Here is a 13,473-nt window from a genome sequence, read left to right as displayed (position 1 = left end):
CAGGGCACACATTGCTCGCGACATGAATTTATTGCTGCGTCTCGAACAGCTACACAAACAACTGATTACAAACAAGCAATTCAATAACTTGGCATTACTGCCTCCCTGTGTTTCTGCCTCCCCAGGTGTAATGGTGATCCTTCTCCTCTGTCTTATGCTCTCCGTGCAAATGGCAGTTGAGTTCAGCCTAAAAGACAACAGGACACTCTAAGGCAGGGCTGCCTGAAGCCATTCCTGGAGCTCTACGTTTATTCTCCTAATTTGATATTAGTTGGGGAATAAGGGACGAGAGTCGTTCTACCAGATCCCTCCTGTCATTTAAAGTGGTGGTTCCCAACCCTGTTTCTGGAGGTCTACTGTCTGCGGTAGACGGTAGGTCGTAGGTTTTCATTTCAACCCTAATTTGGAAAACCTGGTTCTATTAATTAGCAGCTCAATGAGATCACTAGCTGTTAAATCAGGTGCGCTTTTTAGGGTTTGGCATGAAAACCTACAGGACTGTTGATCTCCAGGAACAGAGTGGAAGGATATTTTTTAACCTGCTATGAATTTTTTTTTTTTTTTACTGGAATGAATTCTATGACCACAGGCATGCTCCTATTAAACACAGTTTTAACACATTTGAATGGCAAACTCGTCAAACCATGTGAAATACCCGTCATTTATTGCATGTGGTGACTTATGCGTATAATCATGCGGAATCATTATACCAGGTTAAGGAGAGATAAAGAAGTTTAATCTACCTCATCTTGTGAATGTTTATGGGCTCAGAAATCACTAAGTGAGCGAGTGTGGTCTGGCCTCATCCATTTACCCACTACTCCAGAGAGTTTCCTTCCTAAACTACACTTCACTTGAGAAGTTCAATATTTATGGATTATTAAATTGAGCCTGTCGCTGTTAAGGGACTCAAGAGTTTCTGTGAGAGTATAACGAACATTTTAAATGGCAGAATTTTTGAAAAATGAACAGTTTAGCCATTGAAACCTGTGGGGGGAGGACAGCTGTGACATCCGCTGAAAAAAACACGTTTCCCTCAGATGTGCTTTTATAGCGGACGTCTCAGGTGGAGACCCCATTATACAGGGTTAATCATGTGACCCGGGGCCACGTCAGTCTGTACGCATCACAGTGGCTGTGATGAACCATCAAATCAGGTGGCTCCAGAGCAAAGCTGTCAAAGTCCAGTCTAGGAGGGCCACAGTGTCTGCTGGTTTTCAGGGGTTTTTTTCCAGCACCAGTGGCTCATTTAAGTGATTGACTGGCTAAAGAATCCACAAACGCAGTTCTCGGGGCCCTAATTGGCAGCCGATTGAGCGAAAACCACAAATACCTGCACACACCGCGGCCCCCTGGGAATTCAGTTTGACGGCCGGGTCCGAGAGGAATAATTTGTTTGGCAAGAAAAAGGGGAGTGAGGGAACAGAAGATGGGCCTGTGCAGATCTCTTAACAGGTTATGAGGTTTCCAGGGTTCACAGTATCACAAGACCAACCCTGCCAGGTTGTGACAGAAATGGTCTTTTTTTTGAAGTGGCTCCAGCATGGAAAATGTTAATGGGGGCCTGTGGCTGCCACCTGCACCCTGACTCTGAAGGGGGAGGGGGGGGGGGGGCAATACATAAGAAGAGCAATGCAGTCCCTTCATTTGATTCTCATTTCAAGTGGGAATACCACATAGATGACAAGTAGTAAAATCAGCATGCCGCTTATACAGGCCTGCATTCACAAGAGGCAGCAGCTCATACAGGAACTGTAGATGTGAATGGTTGGAGAAAACAGTAATAATAAAAAAAAAAGAAACACTCAAATTAACGAGTCAATTAAATTTATATGAATGGAACAGAGGAGTTTTATTGTGGTTTCTCTCTCTCTCTCTGTCTGTCTCTCGGCCCCACAGTAAGCTCTGGAACATTTGTGAATTGGGTTATGGCATTTTTACCGGGAAGCTGGCAGCTCTCCGGAGCCCCTCTCGGCTATTATTAGCTCGCTCCGGTTTGAGAGCTGCTAAGAATAGACAGGAGTTGTATGGATTTTTACTATCCTTTATTATTTATTTATTTTTTTCTGCTGAGCAGATGGTGGTAGCCCTCAGCAAACCGGCTGCCAATTGTGTAGAGGAATTCACACTAAATTATTAATGGACGAGATTACAGGACTGAAGTTTGTGGCTGCAGGGCCATTTTAAATTATGATACCTCCAGTTGAAGAGCAGGATGTTTCTGCTTCTGAAAGCCACGTAGATCGCTATTCGGCAGGGTCCGTGAGAGCATAGCGCACTGTAGCATTAAAACTGGAACTGAGCGGAAGCCTGCTGTGACCTTGGACTTCTGGGTCGATGCGGTATTGACGGTTGGGAACCAACCTAAATTGATTGTATTTGTCATGATGCTCATGTGGGATTCTCATAAAATTAATGGGGAAAAGCGGCGCGCAGTCAACACGGTTACGTGCCGTTATCTCTGTGCCATCAGACAGGTTTATTTAAAGAAACGAGGAAAGGAGGTCTCAGTTAATACGCGCCAAATTCTCACGCAGGTCTTACGTTTTCTGTGTCACGCTCGGTTTATTCAAATTTATTTGTGCCGGGAGCAGCGAAGTGCAGGGAGCCGAAACGTCTCCCGCAATTACGGCGAGATTCCTGGCGTCGCGCGCAGCGCCTAAACGTTTGTTTTGACAGCGGAAGTTTCCCCGTCTCCACCTCAGGTGGAAACGAAGCCGCTTTGAACCTCAGCGGAGCTCCGAAACCAGAATCGTTTGAATAGAGAAGACAGGGCGAGTGCGGGGGAATGTGAAACACTTTTTGTCATTTTTATGTCACATTTCTGAATATTCCGGTTTAGGGCTATTCAGTCAGCTGTGCTGTGTACGATCCAGTCTACTCGATGCATTGTAACTGCATGCTTTCCATTTCTGCCCCTTCTGATTTTATGACGAAAGCTGTACTGATGGTGCTACATGTTTAATATAGGCGTATTATACTGCAAAACAGAAGTTCAAATTAGCCCACCCATAATCCTTATTCGTTTACCAATATAAATTCACGTTGGTTATATATTTGCAATGCACACCAAAATTACCAACACACTTGATAAAGATGAGCAAATAATTACACAAATGAAAAGGTTATTCTCAAATATTTACCCTCATAATTATTTTAATTACATTCCAATTAAAATAAACCAGTCTAGGGAACTGTATTGTGGCTTCCTGCTGTTTCACTGGGGTACAAAAATGAGGTAACACGCATGCAAAATCCATGTGTCATATATCACCATGGAAATAGGCAAACATCTCTCAGAAGGAACAAGACAAGGGGCGTTTTACCTTCACAAGTCATGAGATGATTACAAAGACAAAAAAACTGAAGTTACCATTTTACACTATTGGGTCAGTAAGTAAGAAGTTTAAAATGATTGGAATAGAGGAAACCTGTCTGGTGGAGGATGCATCTTGCCCCATGCAGTGAGGTTTGGGAGGCGAAGAAAAATTCAAGGGCCATGGTCACAGGAAATACACAGATATAAGTGGCATCTTGGGGGCACAAAGTCTCAAAATCTGTTAGCAGATGCCATGGTGTTGGGCAACTTGGAAGGGTGGCCAGTCAAACAGCAAATTGACAAAAATAGGCATCTGGAACTTGGTGTTATGGTAAGCCGACACCAAAATTGGGCCTTTTAGCCAAGCACACCAGCAGTGGGTCTGACGTCAGAAAAAGGACGCTTGTGTGGATAAGACTGCCATACCTGTGGTACAATATGGTGGTGGATCTTTAATGTTGTGTGGCTGGATTGCAGACATTGGCCTGATGTGGTCATGAAACACAAAGACATTTTGACCAAAATCCTGGTTCCCCTTTGCCAGAAATCAAACTTGGTCATAAACAGAACTTTCAGAATGACAATATTCCCAAGCATACCTCAAAATCAGCAAAGAAATGGTTAAACTAACCACAAGACAACGGACCTAAATGCAGTTGAAAAATTGTTGTTTAAATTGAAGACAGTCCACAAACAAAGACTCGAGACTCTTGAAAAATGCTGTATGGAATGGTCACAGATCTCCCCACTATGATGAACCATCTCATAAAACACTGTCAAACGTAATTTATCCAGGCAGAAAATAAACACAAAGAACTGAAAACAGGGCTGTGAGTATATCGGATTCTGTTTTTTTAGGAAATCAATGTTTAATTTAGCAAAAGTGCTATTTTGGTTGAACCACTGAACCATTTATTGAAGTGGAAAATACACCGTAGCTCTGTCCCTTTCATTATTTATTGTTTTTGGGTTTTTTTGTTAATCTTTATGATGGGTTTGAATAAACTTTGAAGACACTGTATATTATTAGAAGATGATTCAGATAAAGAACTGGAAAGGTTAGAAGTGGTTTTGTTTGTGCAGCTGAAGTGTTGTCCTTCAATGCAGCCTGTATCAGCAGCAGCTGGTGCTAACCACCATGGGCACTGAATGCAGATTGATCATTCGCAAAGTGGGATTCTATAAATGCACTTTACAATTAATATTCGCACGCACGCACACACACACACACACACACACAGACACAGACACAGACAGACACACACAGACACACACACAGACACACACAGATATCTTCACTCAGCTCCAGAACGATGTGAAATGAAATACTGATTAGCGTGAATGTCGGAGAGTGGATGTGAATTATAAGCAGCCCAAGACAGACCCTGTCCTCGTTGGCGTGGACACACATGAAAGCTGCTTCGGGGCGCTAAGCATTCCACTGAACTGTGCGAACTGAACAGGTTTACTTCAGCATGCACTTGCTTTCCGGATATTTTGTTGGGAAAATAAAGGAATAGGAAAGAATTCTGGCTATTCAAAGTGATGCCAAAAATCACAGAAGCACCACAGTATTAAATACTTAAATCTAAAGCAGACAAAAGCAGCAAAAAAAACCCCATTAAAATCAGCCTTACATCTTTCCTCAGGCATGTTCCATGTCATATGGGGATAGACAGAGGGTAACAGGCTGTCACCTGTCTCTGTACGTGTAAACAAACGTCTTACCAAAATAACTCAACAGACAAGTTATAGTGAGAAAGGATTACCTAACGGCGGACTTCTATGCCACAGCCATCGCACTTCTCATGAATCGCCACTTGGGATATTGGTGAACTACGAATCTAGGCCTTTTCTTCATTAGCACACATTGCAAGTCACTCAGGATAAATGTCTAAGAAGTAAAATGTACGCCTATGTGTGAAGTCTCAATGGACAAAGATGATAAATATCTCTAATCAGCATACTAACAGGGCACTAACAATATGGCTTAAAACTCAAGTTGGAGCCATTTTGAAATACCTCAGTTTGAGCCACTGAAATGCATCAGTGCTACGAACTGGACTGGGAAAAAACCCGGCTCTAAAATGAAGCTAAATATATCCGTCCCTTGTTTGATATCTGAACAGAACAGACATAATTGATTATTGTTGATGCTACCCAAGACTGCAGGCAAATGGGAACGCGGTCTCATTTTTCATTCGATTTATTCCATTCCGCTGCGTCGTCACTGCCGTGAGACGAATGCTAATTCCCTTGTTTATTTGTTTCTGTCTGCAGATAAGTGTGTTGACAAGACACATCATACTCCGCCAGCCTGGATATAAACTGCCGCGTAGTCGCGTACCTCAACACCGCCAGGGGAACCTCGCAAGGTTAAAACAACCTTACTGCTGGCACCTGATGGTACATTCAGCAGACAGAGCGACTTAGGACTGAGCACATACAACAAGGCTATATATGAGCAGTGCTAGGCCTAGAAAATTAATCAATTGACAGATTAATCCGTTGTAGAATCATGCTAGCAGTTCCTCTTCATGTAAGCTTTAGAAGAGAAGGAAATAAAACAGACATTATATAGGCCAACGCATGTGGTACAGATGTGGCAAAACTGCACAGTCTCAGCTCTTATTAACGGGTATTCTTCTACATTTTGTTTTCACCATGTAGATATTACCCTTAAATAAAAGCTGAAAATGTTCACTTTAATCACATGAACTATTTCTAAATGTTGACAATAAAAGCCTAAAAGTTCTTGTGATATCTTCTGCATTTAATTGCACATTCCAGTTGACTGAAGTGTCCACCAGTACGCAAATGGAAACTTTCAACTTAACCGTCACCCAAATGGTAAACCATCACCCAAATATTCAGGCATAAACAGTTCAGGCTATTTTTAGCTGATCCGTTGAACTGTGAACATGCAGAGTAATTAGTCTGCATGCATTTGGAGATAAAAAGGGAAGGAAATAAATGGGAAACTCGTTGATGCAAGGGAAAATCATCACTGATTTGGTGCACCAGCTGCCAAGTGAAAAATCTGAGTGTGGGGTGATTCAATTTATCACCCCCTCCCTCACCTCCACTGCTCTCTAGAGATGAGGTAATTTCACCGCACAGGTAAAAAAAAAAAAAAAGGTGACCGTCACGAGAGCGGGAACCGAATTTCACTCAACTGGGAGACCCGCGCTCTGTGCTCTCCTCGGCAACGCTGCGGAATACCGGGCCAAAAAATTAATTTACGGAGACGCGTTTCTCACATCTCCGCTGGCAGAGGCAGAACGAGCATGACTCACCGGCCCAGCGAGAGGAATTAATACCAGGAAAACCAAGAAGTAATTAATGTATGTGCGACCCGTTCTAAATCAGTGCTTCCCAGCTCGGGTCCTGGGAGGGCACTGCGGAGGCTGACTTTCCTACCGGCCAAGCTCTTTATCAGCAAGGTCTGCCTGAGCTGTTAACAGAACTGTTTTGGATCTGACATCATTCAATCGGGATTGTATGAAAAATATATTTGGTTGGTATGCACACAAAAGCAAGTGTAAAAGGCAGTGAGTTCTTGCCTGGGCTTATTTAGTGCATAAAGCTATTATAGGAACAGTTTGCTATTATAGGAACGCCTTACAATAATCAGAACTTCTGCACTGGCCAAAATGTGAACTGCATTCATTGCCTGACTGATAAAAATTTACATCTGCTGATGAATGGCACTCAGAATGGCAGAAATGACCAAAACATTCTCAACTGGCTTCAAATATTATTATCACCCTTGATAAAGATGAGCAAAAAAGCCTGTATAAAATAAAATATAAACATGAGCTAGAGCATGCACAAAAATGTATAAATTATATATAAGTACATCACACTTAAAGTTTTCTTAAAAGCTTAAAGTTTAGCACTTCTGCATTCAGTTTTTCCTACCCTTTCATGTTCTTTTGTATGTGAAGAAAAGTGTGTTTTGTTACACAGACTGCTTTTTTTTGGGGGGGGGGGGGGGAGGCAGGAAGGAGTCAAGCAAAAACTAGATTTAGTAGCCTTTGATGGCAAGTATAATGGATAACATTTCATAAAAATAACTGCTAAGTGACACTGTAATCGATAGGCAGTAGATCAATCAAATCTACAGAGCAGCTGTTGGTTCGGTCTGAGCAGATGGCTGCAACTGCAGCTCCTTGGAATGACTGACCTTGGCTCGGAGTACAGCGCTGCAATAAACCATGTCACTGGGACACATTTTCGGCATGAATAATAGAGTAGAGAGCGCTGTCAGTGTCCATAATCCAAGTTGTGTGAAACATGGCTGAAGCTCTAGGGGGAGAGTCCCCAAATGTTGCTTGTCCATTTGAAATGTAAATCAAGAGATCCCCCTACTGCAGAAACTCGTCAGAACAAACTGGGTCTTGAATTGTCCAAATGTGTTAGTGAGTCAGCAGTGACATAACATGCCGTACGAACAGCTGCGGCTATGGACATAAGCTATAATGAATTATGTACTGTTAAAGGGGCTATGTAGTACTACTGAAGGAGTTCTACAAGTCTTATGAAAAAAAGTGTAACCCATACTTGCTTCATATTGCTGTACATTTTGGTTGGTAACATTTTTCACAGAACGTTCTCAGAAATCTGTAGGCGTTTTTTAAACCTTCGAGTTTATAACAGTTCCAATACATATTTGACCCAGGTCTGCTTTCAACCACACATCAATCAATCAAGAGCCTGGGTGTTCAACCGACCCCCAGGTCTGCAATCGCAATATCCCTTCCACAGGTCCGCAAACACAATGCTTACCTGACACCACCCCCCACCCCTTCCCATTGCAGTTATTATTATTATTATTTTTTTTTTTTAAGTCATCTTCTTATGGGGTTCCCTGAATGCCTTTGAGCCAGGGTGGGTTTCCCTGGATCAAAACCTGATGAAAACCTGGACTAGGGTACTGCTTGCACCCCCGGGTGCATGGCAGAAAATGCTTCTTATCATTCCAGAGAGGATCTACCATGTGCAGGGGCATCGTCAGGGAATTTGGGCCCAAACACCCCAGGCCACACCAGCCCTGCACATTTACAACACAATTTCTGAGGGTCCCAGTCAGTCAGGGCCCATGGGCCCTGCCCCCCCCCCCCCCAACAATGGCACCACTCCCCACATAGGTATAGGCGGCCAATATGCAGATGACAGTTATAAGGATTGACATGGTAAAAGCTACAGATGGCGCAGGAATAGGAACTCTACAAGCATTTTCTGTCTTGTCTTTTTTGCCCTTTGGAGTACCAATTAGCAATGCTGATATGTATTAGTGTTCAACTTAATTAAAATTCATGGGATGTTCAAATACATGTTTCAGAGCCGGTAAAAATTAATTGAACTTAGCAAATCGAGCCTATCTGAGGGAGCTGCCTCAAATTTAAAGGCTGAGTATGGACAAAACAAAAGAAACAACCTTAGGCGTGTACACAGACCTCAAGCAATGCATTCAGCTCTTTGAGCACTGAAGAACCATAGAGATAAGTCTAACCCAGATCAGTTTGTCTGTATCTTGATCATATCTGATTAATTAGAATCAGTTGCATATATTATGATATTCTCCTGAGACCCAGCAGAAAAAAACTGCAGTTAAAATGTTTTTTTAAAAATATATAATTTATTTTATTTTAATTGATTGTCCTTTATAGTGTAGGCTTTAGCGTAGTAGAATATACAGTTCTCGGGACAGAACTAAAAGTGAATTGCCAGTTCTTAGGAGGATTTGCACTTTAAAGAACAAGAATCAGAAGCATTAATACGCACAGTGTGAACTTGGAGTTGGAAAATGTAAATCTATGTTAACTGATACGCCAGTTTAATTTACGAAGTCTATCAGTGACACATGATTATGCAAGACAGGCAGTCATTAAGCAGTCGGTTATGGCGTCTCGTACACATGGCCAGTTTTTATTTTATGTATCTCCTGCCTCCAGGGGAGTTGGTATTTCAAGGTTTCATTAAAAGTACATCCATAGTAGAATGCTTTGTTTTGATTCTCGTTTTATTTCAGAAGAGACAAAACACCTTGCTCGCTTTGAATGTGGCTCAGCCATGTCTTAGCGGGTGCACTGTACATATCTAACGATGCATACAAAAACTATTAACGAAACAAAGCGAAAATGCATGCAACGCAACAGTCGCTGCATTACCATGTGTTGTCGCTTTTCATTCGTACTTAAGATTGTCGTTCGGCTCGTAAAGCTAAAACATTAGACGCGAAAACAAACTTTCACAAATGAAAAAGAAGAACCTAACTGGCAAGACGCTGAAAACTGGATTCGGGGCCTAGCTGGAATTTACAGACGGGTCGACGCGTTTTCCCATGTCCACCGTAGGCTACAACATGGCGGCGCCAGAAAACTGGTAAACGCCAATAGTAGCCTAAGCATCCGTATTTTAAATCCCCACATTCAACATCCCCGCAAGGCATTTTGTTTTTGTTATTTTCTCCCCACCGACAGTGCACTCCGGCGAATCTGTGTCTTGGCGTGTCGTGAGTTGCAACTTACCCGAATCCTGCGAATTTCTAACATGGCAAAATGGCTACATCAGGAGGCGGACCGTGGGGGAAATGAAAGACGTTGTGAGACGGTAGTGAGATGGTAGCGAGATCAGAGTTGTCTGTGACGGCAACGGGATATAACCCATCCTCATTCTTTGCATTTCTAAGCGTTGACCGTTTTCCTTCTCCTGTTTAGGCTGACCGAAGGAGGGAAGAAAATAAAATAAAATCTTTTGGCAGTCCATTGTGCTGTGTCTCACCAGCTAGGAATTCTTGGTGACAATGGGTCATTCTTTCATTTCCAGAGAGTTCTGCCATGAATATGAAGTACTTTAGATTTAGAAAAAATTTTGTTCCACTGCTGTAATATTGCTTGATTTGCACTTGTCTTGGAAGTGGGAAAAGGTGGCCATTTGTTACAGTGCAAATGCAGGTATAAAGCATAAATAAAGCAAAACTGGCATGAGCTTTGGGTTGTTTGCTGAGAGTGTGTTTATGTTTAAATTGGTCAGCTGGGGTGTTTGTATTGTCACAATTTCTGGCAAAGAGGAGCAAGGGTCTGATTAGCTTTAAAATGTAATCTTGAAATAAGAGCTTGTTGTTTTACTCATCTTGGGTGAGACCAGCCCAACCACCCCAACCCTGCTTGGCAACCGTGTTGCTGAGCAAATTTCTGTTCTTTTTATGACTCAATTTTTCACCAAAAGGCCACTAGGCAGAAAAACAAACCGAATTATCTGACTAGAGGCAGAGATCCTTATGTCTTCTCTACCGGTTTCTGCTAAGGCTGCAGACTAATGTGAGCGTTTTCAGCCTGTGACCAAAGATGGCACCATCATAATCCATAAACGGGTTGATTGTAGAATCCATTCCTGTATTAAAACAGAATATTGTCACATGGTATTGCTGTTGAGCAAGAATTATCCATGTATTTTACCATGATACACAAACTACTATGTTCAGAATATGCAGTGTGGAGTAGGATTTACAATAAACTCTTTTTAGGATACCACAGTTGTATAGTGTAGAATGTACAGGTCAGAGAGACAGTGCAGACGAGGACATATGGTGTACAGCGTAGGATGCGCAGCGACAGGTGTTATTTCCTCTCGAGGCACAGAGGTGCCTATAGAGAGTCAGGTCCTTAGGTTCGGCCGGTTACAAAGAGAGAAACGCGGAGGACGTGTCTGGAGCGAGCCGCTCCTCCTCCTCCTCCTCCTCGACGGCGGCGGTGCCGTAATTAGAACGCTGTGCCGAATGAGTCACGGTGCAGCGGCCCTCCGGGGATCTGACCTCGCCGGTCCGGGGGATCCGCGCGGGGGGGGGGGCTCCGAAAACGCCTTCCCGCCTCGGAGCAAAGGCATGCTTTCATGCCGTTGTCAAGGAAACCGTTTTCAGGAGCGCAGGTTTTTCAGGGATGTAGGTAGGAATGCGCGGCTTTGCTTGGTGGTGGTGGTGGTGGTGGTCGATGCGGAACAGGAATCAACGTTCGGCCGCTAAATCGTCAAAATGAAACGACACCGTTCGTGCGTTTTAACGCTGCATTTACCACAGAGCCTACTTCACTAATGCATTTTGAGCTCCCATTTTGCAGTTTTTGTGCTGGAGTCAAATCGATGTCGATTCTGTGACTGATGTACGATAAAGCCAGCACGTGGACCTGAATTTTGCTACATTTTTAGTATCATGCCTGAGTAGGTATTAAATCATTTAAATATTTAACGGTCATTGCTTGATTGTTTAAACTGTAGGCTACGCAGTTTTGAGTCCCAGATTCTGTGGCTTGCCAGTAGTGACACCTCATCATTCGCAATGGTCCAGACTCTCAGCGAATTATTTATGGATTCTTGAACTGGTTCAGTGGATACATCTCATTAACATTTAAAAAAAAGTTTTGGCGGAGCATTGTCAAAACTCTAAAGCGGGGTCATGAACGGTTGCATTTATTTATGAGCTTCCTTGTGTGCCTTAAAAAAAGCGAATTGTGCTTTTAAAGGTCAGACGCAGTTCTGGCGGCGTTTTTGTTTTGTCGTCAGAAAGGTGAAGACGAGGGGTTCTGGCATTCAGTCATGGGCCCCCCCCCCCCTGCTCGCCGGTCAATCTCTCGATCAGTTTAAGGGTGTTGAAAAAGGGCACGGCCTAAACTTAATACCACAGCACCAGTTCAGCTCATTGCCATTTGCTTTGTATTTCAACTGTTCTTTTGTCCACATACGGTCACTGCCCAGGTACCCACACTTCCAGCGGTGAGGACCCCACCGATTTCGCATCCATTCATCCATCCATACAGTACAATATCTATGTACCTGCTTATTCCTGGTCGCGGTCACTAGAGGTGGGGAAGGGGGTACAGGGGGCAGGGGTGGTAGGGGGTGGTCTAGAGCCCATCCCAGCATGCTCTGGGCAAGAAGCTGGACTACCCCCTGGACAGTTTTCCAGTCCGTTGCAGGGCACACACACCATTCACTCACACACTCAATTTGGACCCTCCAGTTGGCATAACCTGCATGTCTTTGGACTGTGGGAGGAAACAAAAAGACCCCTCGCTGTGATTCAGATCCAGGGGACTCCAGGGGACCTGATTTCACCTGTCAGTCCATAATTGAATCTATTAAAAATGTAATCCTCTTTCTAATCATTTGCCATATTATAGAAATTGCACATGATAGAAAATGAAAGAATGTGTTGATCTGAGTGACTAAAAGTCCTTGGATCTGAATGCAGGATCTATATTCTTCACGGCATACATAACTACAGTATTGTTGACAAACTGTAGACTTTCTTGACTTATCCCTGAACAGTGAACCCACATTAATAGTTAACCGTAAACAGGTTGTTATAACTGAAGGACTTGCAACTGTGCACAGCATACACAGGCAGGCTCAAGGACTGAGTTTGAGAACCCCTGGTGTAGATCAAGGTCTTAGAATGTACAATATGATTCTAGAATTATGATAGGAGAAATATTCCACTCTCAGGTAAAGCCATTCCTGAAAGAAACCCTTCTGCCACTTTACAAAAAAACTACTGTATATTTGTTGGTTTTTATGATGACTCACTGGCTCCACTTAAAACCCGAGTGAGCAGTGTAATTATATCGTACATCCATAAAGAGCATGTGCTGGCTGAAAAGACAAAAAAGTCTAGGCCACCTACCGCCGTGACTGTTCGTGTGAATGATGTGCTTTGAGAAAAAGACACAGAGAAGCCGGGCTCCAAAACAATCGGAGGATTTAGCTAAAAAAGGCTTGTTTCGGCGGTTCCTTTTGTCAGCAAAACCGCGCGTCTCCTTGTTCCTGCCGCCTCCTCTCAATCAGTCACAGGGTTACATATCGCCTCCAGCAAAACATGGCGGGAATTGCGGAAACCGTGTCCTCTCAGGCAGCACCGAGGCATCTGGGAGATGATATGCAAATGAGAGGGTAATGCACATGCCAGGCTGCAGAGAGGGAGGAAGCTGAGCCTTGTCTTCCTGAAGACCAGTGTCCTGCTTTAAAGCCTGCCTTGCCTTTGTCTTCCTGCAGAGACAGACCCACATAGCAAGTTTGGTCTGGCCCAGCAAACAGCCCACATAGTGCACTTTCATTGGGCCCACATACGGAAGTGAATGACAGTCCATGGGAGGCCG

At 43.4% G+C, this 13,473-nt stretch overlaps 1 protein-coding gene and 1 long non-coding RNA gene across 7 annotated transcripts in view; one reads left to right on the top strand and one right to left on the bottom strand.

Moving 5' to 3' along the window:
• The window catches only part of LOC135245303 (uncharacterized), a 34,488-nt gene extending 24,221 nt beyond the window's left edge, over nucleotides 1-10,267 (bottom strand). The window contains exon 1 of the long non-coding RNA XR_010327191.1: nucleotides 9,853-10,267. This is a non-coding gene — a long non-coding RNA (uncharacterized LOC135245303). The remainder of the gene's footprint in view (nucleotides 1-9,852) is intronic.
• The window catches only part of LOC135245296 (echinoderm microtubule-associated protein-like 6), a 123,267-nt gene that overhangs the window by 19,524 nt on the left and 90,270 nt on the right, over nucleotides 1-13,473 (top strand). The gene's annotated exons all lie outside the window — the stretch shown is intronic.

Source organism: Anguilla rostrata, chromosome 18 (genome assembly GCF_018555375.3).
Source record: "Anguilla rostrata isolate EN2019 chromosome 18, ASM1855537v3, whole genome shotgun sequence".
Classification (NCBI taxonomy): domain Eukaryota; kingdom Metazoa; phylum Chordata; class Actinopteri; order Anguilliformes; family Anguillidae; genus Anguilla; species Anguilla rostrata.
This window is presented reverse-complemented; position numbering and strand designations above follow the sequence as displayed.